This window comes from Odocoileus virginianus, unplaced genomic scaffold, assembly GCF_023699985.2.
Source record: "Odocoileus virginianus isolate 20LAN1187 ecotype Illinois unplaced genomic scaffold, Ovbor_1.2 Unplaced_Contig_17, whole genome shotgun sequence".
NCBI classification, from domain to species: Eukaryota; Metazoa; Chordata; class Mammalia; order Artiodactyla; family Cervidae; genus Odocoileus; species Odocoileus virginianus.
In genome coordinates, this window is record NW_027224334.1 from 1,679,708 (window position 1) to 1,691,864 (window position 12,157).

At 39.4% G+C, this 12,157-nt stretch overlaps 1 long non-coding RNA gene across 1 annotated transcript; it reads right to left on the reverse strand.

Annotated features, from left to right (window-relative positions):
- Positions 1 to 537: 537 nt before the first annotated feature.
- LOC110137769 (uncharacterized) lies at positions 538 to 4,775 on the reverse strand. Its single transcript, XR_002314018.2, has 3 exons — positions 4,489 to 4,775; positions 3,451 to 3,566; positions 538 to 721 (listed from the first exon to the last, which is right to left on the reverse strand). It is a non-coding gene; the product is annotated as an uncharacterized lncRNA (long non-coding RNA).
- Positions 4,776 to 12,157: the final 7,382 nt, after the last annotated feature.

Consider the following 12,157-nt stretch of genomic DNA (forward strand, 5'->3'; position numbering starts at 1 on the left):
TAGAGACAGCAAGTAGGCAGTTGGATATACAAGTCTGGAGTTCAAAGTAGAGGTCTGATTGGAGATAAATTAAGGGGTTACATTAGTTATCTATTGCTATGTAACAAATTATCTCCAAATTTAGCATCCTAAAGCAAAATATCCTAAAAGAGATCAGTCCTGGGTGTTCATTGGAAAGACTGATGTTGAAGCTGAAACTCCAATACTTTGGCCACCTGATGCGAAGGGCTGACTCATTTGAAAAGACCCTGATGATGGGAAAGATTGAGGGCAGGAGGAGAAGGGGACAACAAAGGATGAGATGGTTGGATGGCATCACCGACTCAATGGACATGAGTAAACTCCGGGAGTTGGTAATGGACAGGGAGGCCTGGCATGCTGCAGTTCATGGGGTCGCAAGATTTGGACACAACTGAATGACTGAACCGAACTGAAGTGAACTAAAAGCAAAATAAAAATAATAATAACAATAATCTCACACAGTTTCTGAAAGTTAGAAATTCAGACATGGCTTATTTGAGTAATTCTTACTCACAGTTCTTCATGAGGCTGTTATCAAGTTACCACTGAGGCTGTATGCAGTCTCTCTGAAGACTTCATTGAGGCTGGAGAATCTGCATCCAAGTTTACTCCTGGGGCGTTGGCAGGAGGCTTCAGTTCCTTACTATGTGGACCTCTATATAGGGCTTCCTAGGGCACATCTTCACACAGCAATGGATGACTGAAAGAGGGAAAGAAAGGAAGAAAGAGAGAGAGAGAACCCAAGATGAAAACCCTTATCTCAAAAGTGACATTCCATCCCTTAGTGGTACTAGAAGAGAGTCACTGTGTACAATCCACACTCTAGACTCAGGGAAGTGGAATTAGGCTCAGTCTTTTGGAGGGGGAATTATCACAGAATTTGAGAACATATTCTTAAAATTAGCACAAAAATAATCAGCACACATAATATTTAAAGTCATAGGACTGGATAAGGTCTTCAAGGGAAATTACGAGATAAAGAAATCCAAAATCTGACCTCTGGATACTACCAACAGAAAAAGTAGAGAAAAAAAACAAATAAATGAGGTTTTAAAACAGAAATCAGTGAGATAGTAGGGAAAAAATAGATTGTAAGTTTCTTGAAGCTAGAAAAATAAAAGTGTATTGTATTCTGAACCTTGTAATAGAAACAATAAGATCTGCTTTCTACTTTTTTTACACTTAATTTACAAACATTAATTGTACTTAACATGAACTGCATAATTATTACATGTGGTAGATATGTCTGGACATTTTAAAATATGTTATTTCATCCTCATATCAATGAGGAAAGCTTTGTTATTCAGCATTTTATATATGAGAAATGGATGGTTCATAGAGTTAAATAACTTGTCCAAATTCACATAAGTGAGTTGCAAAGCTCATAACTGAATTATTGTCACCCTCATCCAAAACCCAAGTCCTAATACCAGGTTTCAAAATATTTGCTAAATTATTAGCACCTTAACATGGCTATCTCTTTCATCTGCCATTATTTAGTTAATTATTTTAGCCATAGAAATTAAGTTAGTGTTTATTAAAAATTGACCATAATCTTTAAGAAGCTGAAATAACATTTTTATAAATGAAGGCATTTACTCCAATATGGAAAGTATATATAACTGGACATGTTAACTGAATACATAACTGTTACGATAACTTTCCAAAACACAAACATCATCCTGGCTTATTACTACTCAGAAAATGTCAATAACTAAATGAAGTCCAAATATGTGATTCTGGTGTTCTTTTCTAATCTCATCCTCTTAGCCCAGCCTCCAGGACATCCAGCCTATAAATATTTTATGTAGTCCTATCTCCATTTCTTTTTTTCTTTTCCTTCCTGAAATGCTTACTTATCTCCTCCAATCTTCTTCCAATGTAATGAATCACTATCTACCTTGCCTCAGGCCACACGAATCTCTCCATTCTCAGAACTCCTGATGTCACCAAGTTTTTACCACACGGCTTTACCACACGATGTTTGTACGTTTCTTTACCACTGACATGCAAGCTACTTTTGGGGAAAACAAAAACAAAAACAAAAACCACTGTGTCTATTGTATCTGTCAATCTTATAGTATTATAGCCTCTTACGCATAATATGGCTTCCCAAGTGGCACTAGTGTTAAAGAACCCATCTGCCAACACAGGATATGTAAGAGATCGTGGTTCGATCCCTGGGTCAGGAAGATCACTTGGACAAGGGCATGGCAGCCCCCTCCAGTATTCTAGCCTGAGAAATTCCATGGACAGAGGACCCTGGCGGGCTACTTACTGTCCATAGGGTTGCAAAGAGTCGGACATGACTGAAGCATCTAAGCATGCACACAACTAATATATAAATCCTTAAACTTGATAGTAAGTATTCTATAAACAATAATAGTAAATGCAGAGAGCTTACTCCATACCTTTTACTTTTTGAAGAGTTTTATGTATACTAACTCACAAATATTTTCCTTTAATTTCCTAAAACTTTGCTCAAAATCTCTAAAATTCACTTTTGGGGAAAAGAACCGTTGAATGTGCTAACGTGTGTTTTAAACAATTTGTGTGACATACCCATACACATCATGTTTATAACATAAGAAAAGTGCTGTCCAGTGCTTTTGGATCCCCATCAGAGTACAGCTGGTGAATGTTGAAGTGAGTGTGCCAAGTTATCACTCTTTTTTAGTAGCACCTCATTTGTGTATAAATCATCATCCTTATTCCATCTACTTTAAATAAACATAACCATTGACTTATGTTTCAACGTATATTTAGCATTATTAGATAACTCTGTTAAAAAGCACTACTTTACATTGTAAATATAGACTTAATTTAGTCAAATCATGTCTTGTATAGTGCAAAGTGACCCCAAGTGTCTAAATCAATACAAAGAAAAACAGTTTACTCTATTTTGTTGATTGTAGTACCTGAACTTGAAATAATGTTCCAATTCTTTGAGACCCCATTGTAGCCTGCCAGGTTCCATGGGATTTTCCAGGCAAGAATACTGGAGTGGGTTGCCATTTCCTTCTCCGGGGGATCTTTCAGACCCAGGGATTGAACCCAGGTCTCCTTCATTGCAGGCAGACTCTTTACTGTCTGAGCCACCAAGGGAGAATCTACTATAGACATAGAAAGGATCAAATAACATAATAACTATGCTATGAGGTCTGATCCTCTGAAGTTTGTTTTTTATTCACACAGACTTGAAGAAGAAAGATCTAACACTGACTTTTTCTTGATGAAGAACAAAGCTATATTGATAGCAGAGAACAAAAATCAACCTATTTATTTTTACAGTCAGCAGATTGTAATCTATGGTCTTCCTTTTATACATTGCCCCAAAAAGGCTACTAATTTCTGTGGATCTAGCAGTTTCAGAAATGGAACACTTTGTAAGTGATATCAAAGTAATACAAAAGTTCCAAAGTAAGATACCTGGAATTGGAAATCCTGATAAAGTAGAAACTACTTTGCCATTTCCTCAAGGTGCTCATTTAATATTGTTTCCTAGTGCTTGGCAGATTCTCATTCTCATCTCTGTCTCACTGCACCTGCATGCAAAGATAAATGGACCCATAACATACCCATCTGAAAAGCAAAGATAGAGAAATAACATTTCTGGGCTCAGCAAAGAACTGAGGCAAGAAGATTTGGTGGGCTCCCCAAAATCCAGTCATGATGTTTCCTCTGGTGTGAATTTAATCAGAAGTGTATAAAGAGTTTTAATTAAGAAAAAAAACCAACTATTACTTTCTTGAACTGTTATAAATGAATGATTATCTAGTAGTATATTGTTCCCAATAAACCAGATGAAACTTTAGTACATCCTTCCAAATCCCCTGATTTAATCTTGAACTGAGCAACACAGAACAAAAGAACCAATTTGCTTTCTAAGAAACAAATGTTTAATCATCACACTGGACCCAAGCCAAACTGCGAAATCCTAAGGACTGGCAAAACACAAAAATAAAAACAAAAGACACATTTTTTTTCAAAGACACTGCTAGCACTATCTAGTATTAATAAGTCTGTCTGGTTTGTCTTTAGCAAATCTAATTGCCCTATTTCTCTATCCATTTTCCAACTCCAGTATCTCACCTTAGCTTCCTAGAGCTTTCAGATCTATCCCTGAGCCTCAATTTAAGTATGTAGAGAAATAAGCAAAAAAAACATTAAAACATTGTTTAAGAAGTGCAAAAGGTATTACTTTTTTCTCAGTGTTTTTGTATTTTAAATTTAATTAAAAAAAAAAAAATCTCCTGGGCTCCCATTCTGTTCCAAATTCTGGAAAAGAGTGAAGAAGCCTGGACCCTGCTTCTGGGTTTTCAGTCTGGCAGGGGAGACAGAATTGTAACAGATGACCAACCCACACTGAGTTAAGGTTAAGACAGAACAGTGTTAAAGTTACAGAGAAAAATGAGAAATTTTACTCTCTAATTTGGAGGTCATAGATGCCTTGGAAGAAGTACTTACTGAGTGTAAGGTATTTGTGGGACGATCATCTGGAGATACCCAGGAGGAATTGAATATTTGATTCTAGGACTCTGTAAAATATCAGGGCTGAAGATAACTTGGCATCTGTGTCATCCATTCTGAGATAACAGAGAAATCTGTAAATGAGTAGTTTGCAAAGTCTATAACTTGGACTAATCTCATGGAGATACTCTGGAGAAAACTTAGCTCCAGAATCAAATAAGATTAAGGAATACTACATGTTTTACCCCTCCTTTGGAGATCTGTAAATGATGTTGACATTTTAAAGGAACTGACAAGTCCTCAATTCCTCAAGATGTAGGGAGAGAACCAGAGGAAGCCAAAAGAATAAGACATTTCAAGAAGATAAATATGATTATTTGTATAAATCTTAGAAGAAATCCCTAAAGTTAAGAATTGGCAGGGAGAATGTCTTATTCAGTTTGAATAAGTTTTCAGTTTGAAAATGTTGAGTTTTAAGCCAGCTTTTTCACTCTTCTCTTTCTCTTTCATCAAGAGGCTCTTTAGTTCTTCTTCACTTTCTGCCATAAGTGTGGTGTCATCTGCATATCTGAGGTTATTGATATTGCTCCCATCAATCTTGATTTCAGCTTATGCTTCATCCAGCCCAGCATCTCTCATGATGTACTCTATGTATAAATTAAATAAGCATGGTGACAATATACAACCTTGACATACTCCTTTCCCAATTTGGAACCAGTCTGTTGTTCCATGTCCAGTTTTAACTGTTGCTTCTAAGCCTACATACAGATTTCTCAGAAGGCAGGTAAGGTGGTCTGGTATTCCCATCTCTTGAACAATCTTTCGCAGTTTGTTATGATCAACACAGTCAAAGGCTTTGGCATAGTCAATAAAGCAGATGTTTTTCTAACTCTCTTGCTTTTTCTATGATCCAACAGATTTGGCAATTGGAACTCTGGTTCCTCAGCCTTTTCTAAATCCAGCTTGAATATCTGGAAGTTCATGGTTCACGTACTGTTGAAGTCTGGCTTGGAGAATTTTGAGCATTACTTTGCTAGCATATGAGATGAGTGCAATTGTGCAGTAGTTTGAGCATTCTTTGACATTGCCCTTCTTTGGGATTGGAATGAAAACTGACCTTTTCCAGTCCTGTGGCTACTGTTGAGTTTTCCAAATTTGCTGGCATATTGAGTGCAGCACTTTCACAGCATCATCCTTTAGGATTTGAAATAGCTCAACAGGAATTCCATCATCTCCACTACCTTTGTAGTGATTCTTCCTAAGGCCTACTTGATTTCACATTCCAGGATGTCTGGCTCTAGGTGAGTGATCACACCATCATGGTTGTTGGGTCATGAAGATCTTTTTTGTATACTTCTTTTGTGTATTCTTGCCACCTCTTCTTAATATCTTCTGCTTCTGTTAGGTCCCTACCATTTCTCTCCTTTGTTATGCCCATCTTTGCATGAATGTTTCCTTGGTATCTCTAATTTTCCTGAAGAGGTCTCTAGTCTTTCCATTCTGTTATTTCCCTCTATTTTTTTGCATTGATCACTGAGAAAGGCTTTCTTATCTCTCCTTGCTATTCTTTGGAACTCTGCATTCAAATGGGTATATCTTTCTTTTTCTCCTTTGCTTTTTGCTTCCCTTCTTTTCTCAGCTACTTGCAAGGCCTCCTCAGACAACCATTTTGCCTGTTTGCATTCCTTTTTCTTGGGGATGGTTTTGGATCACTGCCTCCTGTATGATGCCATGAACCTCGTCCATAGTTCTTCAAGCACCCTATCAGATCTAATCCCTTGAATCTATTTCTCACTTCCACTGTATAAATGTAACAGATTTGACTCAGGTCACAGCTGAATTGTCTAGTGGTTTCCTTACTTTTTTCAATGTACATCTGAATTTGGCAATACAGAGTTCATGATCTGAGCCACAGTCAACTCCTGCTCCTGTTTTATGCTGACTGTATAGAGCTTCTCCATCTTTGGCTGCAAAGAATATGATCAATCTGATTCGGTATTGACCATCTGGTGATGTCCATGTGTAGAGTCTTCTCTTGTGTTGTTGGAAGAGGGTGTTTGCTATGACCAGTGTGTTCTCTTGGCAAAACTCTGTTAGCCTTTGCCCTGCTTCATTTTGTACTCCAAGGCCAAATTTGCCTGTTACTCCAGGTATCTCTTGACTTCCTACTTTTGCATTCCAGGCCCTTATAATGAAAAATACATCTTTTTTGAGTATTAGTTCTAGGAGGTCTTGTAGGTCCTCATAGAACCATTCAGCTTCTTTGGCATTACTGGTTGGGGCATAGACTTGGATTACTGTGATACTGAATGGTTTTGCCTTGGAAACAAACAGAGATCATTCTGTCGTTTTTGAGACGGCATCCAAGTATTGCATTTTGGCCTGTTTTGTTGACTATGAGTGCTATTCCATTTCTTTTAAGGGATTCCTGCCCACAGTAGCAGATATAAATGGTCAACTGAATTAAATTTGCCCATTCTGGTCCATTTTAGTTCACTGACTCCTAAAATGTCGATGTTCACTCTTGCCATTACCTGTTTGACCACTTCTAATTTACCTTGATTCATGGATGCAACATTCCAAGTTCCTATGCTTTGTTCTTTACAGAATATTGTTCTTTACAGAATCGGACTTTACTTCCGTCACCAGGCACATCCACAACTGGGCATTGTTTATGCTTTGGCTCCATTTCTTCGTTCTTTCCAGAGTCATTTCTCCACTGATCTCCAGTAGCATATTGGGCACCTACCGACCTGGGGAGTTCATCTTTTAGTGTCCTATCTTTTTGCCTTTTCATACTGTTCATGGGGTTCTCAAGGCAAGAATACTGAAGTGGTTTGCCATTCCCTTCTCCAGTGGACCACATTTTGTCAGAACTCTCCACCATGACCTGTCCATCTTGGGTGGCCCTACATGGCATGGCTCATAGTTTCACTGAGTTAGACAAGGCTGTGGTCCATGTGATCAGTTTGATTAGTTTTCTGTGATTGTGGTTTTCATTCTGTCTGCCCTCTGATGGATAAGGATAAGAGGCTTATGGAAGCTTCCTGATGGGAGAGACTGACTGAGGGGGAAACTGGGTCTTGTTCTGATGGGCGGGGCCATGCTCAGTAAATCTTTAATCCAATTTTCTGTTGATGGGCAGGGCTGTGTTCCCTCCCTGTTGTTTGACCTGAGACCAAACTATGGTGGAGGTAATGAAGATAATGGTGACCTCCTTCAAAAAGTCCCATGCATGCACTGCCACACTCAGTGCCCCGACCCTGGAGATCAGGCCACCGCCAACCCACACCTCCACTGGAGACTCCTGGACACTCACAGGCAAGTCTGGGTCAGTCTCTTGTGGGGTCACTGCTCCTTTCTCCCGGGTCCTGGTGCACACGCACAAGGTTTTGTTTATGCCCTACAACAATCTGTTTCCTCAGTGCAGTGTAAGTTCTGGTGGTGCTATGGTGGGTTAATGGTGACCTCCTCCAAGAGGGCTTATGCCACACCCAGGTCTGCTGCACCCAGAGCCCCTGCCCCTGTGGCAGGCCACTGCTGACCCGTACCTCTGCAGGAGACACTCAAACACTCAAAGGCAGGTCTGGCTCAGTCTCTGTGGGGTCTCCTGGTGCACACAAGGTTTTGTTTGAGCCCTCTGTCTCTGGAGGTATGGGGTTTGACTCAAAATGTGATTTTGCCCCTCCTACAGTCTTGCTTTGCTTCAGTTAAGACTTTGTTTGTATTCATATTCCCAACACTAAGCACATTGACCTCAGATAACCCAAACCACCACCAGCAGTGATAACATGGGTGTATGTGGCACTTGACCAAATTACTAAAGCTCTGCTCAAAACAATGTCAATGAACTTATAGAGAAATATTTTGTTTGCTGTATTCTACTTAGCACTTTGCATCAGTGTTCATGAGTGGTTGATCTTCAATACTCTTCCCTTGTACTATCTTTAACTGGTGTTTGAATCAGTGTCAAACTTGTCTCATAAAAAAAAGTGGGAAAGTTTTGCTTCCCATTCTATATTTTAGAACAGGTATCAGTACCTTTTTTTTCTATAATGGGTTGATAGAAAATAGTAGCAAATATCTTAGGCAATGTCGTCCTTATGGTCTCTGTGTTGCCACTACAGTCATACTTCAGTAGTCTCAGGGAATTTGTTTTAAGATCCCCACAGAGACCAAAATCAAAGGATGCTCAAGTCCTTTATATAAAATGGCATGGACCAATTGTACCCCAGCCTGTAACCATGCATCTGCACCCATGGATACAGGTGGCTGTGTGTACTCAACTTTGCCATAAAGCAGCCATAAACAATAAGGAAACAAGTGGGAGTGACTATGTTCCAATTAAATTTTAGGTGTCCCAATTAGTAACAAGTGGCAAACAGTCAGATTTAATCTCTTGGCCTTGATTTGTGGACTTTTTCCCTGGAATATTTTATATAGCAAGAGGACCATGCTCTATGTGGTCTTTGATGGTTTGGGAGAAATGTCCCTGTGCCTCATCTTAGTGAAAAAGATGCTGGTGTTTCCCACTAAATAAGATCACAAGATGTTATGGGCTCATATTGTATCTTCCTTGCCTCAATTCTGGAATGACCCACTTCTCCAAGGAGCCAGTACCATACTGTTTTAGGTATAGAGGCTTTATAGTATGTTTAATGTCTGATAGAGTTAATTTCCCTTTGCAGCTATACTTTTATCATATTTTGTGACTGGATCTTACCTGTCAGCCAACTACAGAAAAACAGAGACTAGGAGGGTACATGACCCAGAGGCAGACTTGCTCACAGGGACAGGGTCTGAGAGAAGGAAGCCCAGGTCAGCAGGCCAAATCCGGGCACTAGTAGTTTGAGTATGCAATATTGTGACCATGGGTCACACTCTTGATCTTGATCTTGTCGAAGAGGATGAGAGTTAACATCAGTGATATCAGGAAAGGTCTGGCAGCAGTGGATCCAGGTGTGAAGGCAATCAGATCCACTCATGTTGGGTAAAAGCAAGTAGCAAGGATCTGCTCCAGGCAGGCTTTCTGTCCTTACAGAGGAAGGTTGCCTGGCATGGACAAGGCAGAGCCCTAACTGTAGAAGCTCAAGGTCCCTCCAACAGAGGGAGCAAATGGGATACCCTTGGCAGAGCTGCCAGGAACCCAAGGTGTAAACTGAGACCCCAAAATAAGGCCCAAGCTGAGTTACCTAAACTGGAGCACAGGACAGAACTGGACAAGGAGTAAGTGGGGTTTAGGCTAAACTCCAGATGTCAAGCTGGTGCTCCTAAGCTCCTCCTATTCAATGTCCCAGTTAGTCACAGAGCCTACAGGTGGGGTTACTTACTCTAGCTTTGAAGGAAGGAAGAGAGAACTTGGAAATCTTCAAGATTAGACACAAGACAAGTCTTTGGGGTTGTCCTTAGTTAGTCATGACCTTGGCTGGGCCACTTTGCCTCTGGTCTACCAAGGGAATTGAATGAGATTATATCTAAGGATCCTTCTACTTCTAAGAGTCAGCTGATGCCCAATTAAAAGCAATGGAGGGACTTCCCTGGGGTCCAGTGGTTAAGACTCCATGCTTCCATTGCAGGGGGCACAGGTTTGATCCCTGGTTGGAGAACTAAGATCCCACATGCCATGTGGCATAGCCAAAAACAAAAAACAAAAAAACAGGAGCAATGAACTCATGTTTCATCAAAACATTTTATGTGCCATACGTGATTTACACATTTACATACATTAAAGGGAAAGAAACTAATATTTTTTGTTACCTACCAGTGGTGTAAATGTTTAACAACCAGCTGTATTCAGGGTGGGAAAATAATCTGATTTGTAGCATTTGCCAATATCTGAGGTAAAAATATTCCCACTATGGTTTCAAGTTATCACCATGTAGTCACTGAATTCAGGGTTGGGAAGAAATGCACAGTGAGCCACCATCATATAGTGTTTTCATCCCACAGATGCAATAGAGTCAAATAGGCTCAGAATATAAATAATAATAAAATGTAATGAACTGATTAGAAAGTGATGTTATGAGTATATATATATATATTTAATATTTGTTTTTAATATAACTTATTTGTGTATATATAGGTTTCAAAAATGACTGTGTTGAACAGCTGGCTCTCAAAATTTTTGATAATCTATCAATCAGTCCTTATTAGCTGATAAGGGCCAGCTGCAGCATACTACTGATTATGACTTACTGTCTACTAGAGGCCATGATTGTCACTGTAGTTCTATTGTTTCATTAATCCTCATTGTGACTTTCTGAAATAGGAATTGTTTTTCTGATGAATAAAAGGATCTCAGAAAGGTTAAATAACCTACCTGGGACCACACAGCTGCTATAGTTATGTGACCTTCACCCTCCAAATCCCCAAATTCTATTATCTCATGCTATCTCTCATAGAGCAACATTTTTATTTTAAATGGTTTTATTCTTTAAGAGAGTAGATTATGATCCATGTAAAGCCAAAGCCCTCTGATTTCAGTGAGTGCGTGAACACGGATGTGTGTTTGAGGTCACTGCCACTGAATCAGTTTGATGTCAGAAAGTGCCATTAAGCTACATAAGATGTCATTGTGAGGCGGGACCTGACTGTACAGTTTCCTAGATAAGCAGACAGTAGACCACCCCTTACCCGGAAATAAGTCTTCCACCCAGAAACACTGGGCATCACCCCGAGCTCTCCTCTCATTTTCCTTTCTTTTCCCTAAAGTAATTCCAACTCAATAAAGCTAATTCCTTTTTAATCAAGTCAATATTTTATACAATGAACCTCAGCTATTCAACAAATTGAATTTCAATGAAATTCATTGAAACTGAATTGAATTTCAGTTGAAATTCAATGAATTTCAACAATTGTGGCATGCACTGCTACACTCAGTGCCCCCAACCCTGCAGCAGGCCACCGCCAACCCACGCCTCTGCTGGAGACTCCTGGACACTCACGGGCAAGTCTGGGTCAGTCTCTTGTGGGGTCACTGCTCCTTTCTCCTGGGTCCTGGTGCACACAAGGTTTTGTTTGTGCCCTCCAAGAGTCTGTTTCCCCAGTCCTGTGTAAGTTCTGTAATCAAATCCCACTGGCCTCCAAAGTCAAATTCTCTGGGAGTTCTCAGTCCCTTTGCCAGATCCCCAGGTTGGGAAATCTGTTGTGAGTCCTAGAACTTTCTTAACAGTGTGAGAATTTCTTTGGTATAATTGTTCTGTACTTAACCTATCATAAGTATAGAAAAGAATTAGAATTTGATTCCAATTGATCAAAATGCAATTTTCATATTTTAATAAATACAATGGAATTGATGATACATGTCAAAAAGAATAAATATTTTTCAACATTAAATATTACTGATATTTTATATATATTATATGTTAATCATACTGTTTTGTCTCTCCTTGCAATGACTTCACAACCTCCTCTTTTTTCAGCTCAAATGCCATCTTGGCTCAGTAAATCAGTTCTCTGAGAAAAAATAAAAAAGGTCCTGATTTGAAGTACTCACCAATTTCCATAGGGTTGATATTCCCACCATGGCCAATTTTAAGGTGCAAAAGGTTTAGCAACCAGCTGTCAAGATTCCTGAATATTTAATGACAGAGCTAGTAAGATCCATCTCCAACACACCACTGAGAAATTTTACCTTCTCTGGTGAAGCAGTTCCTCACTTACCACA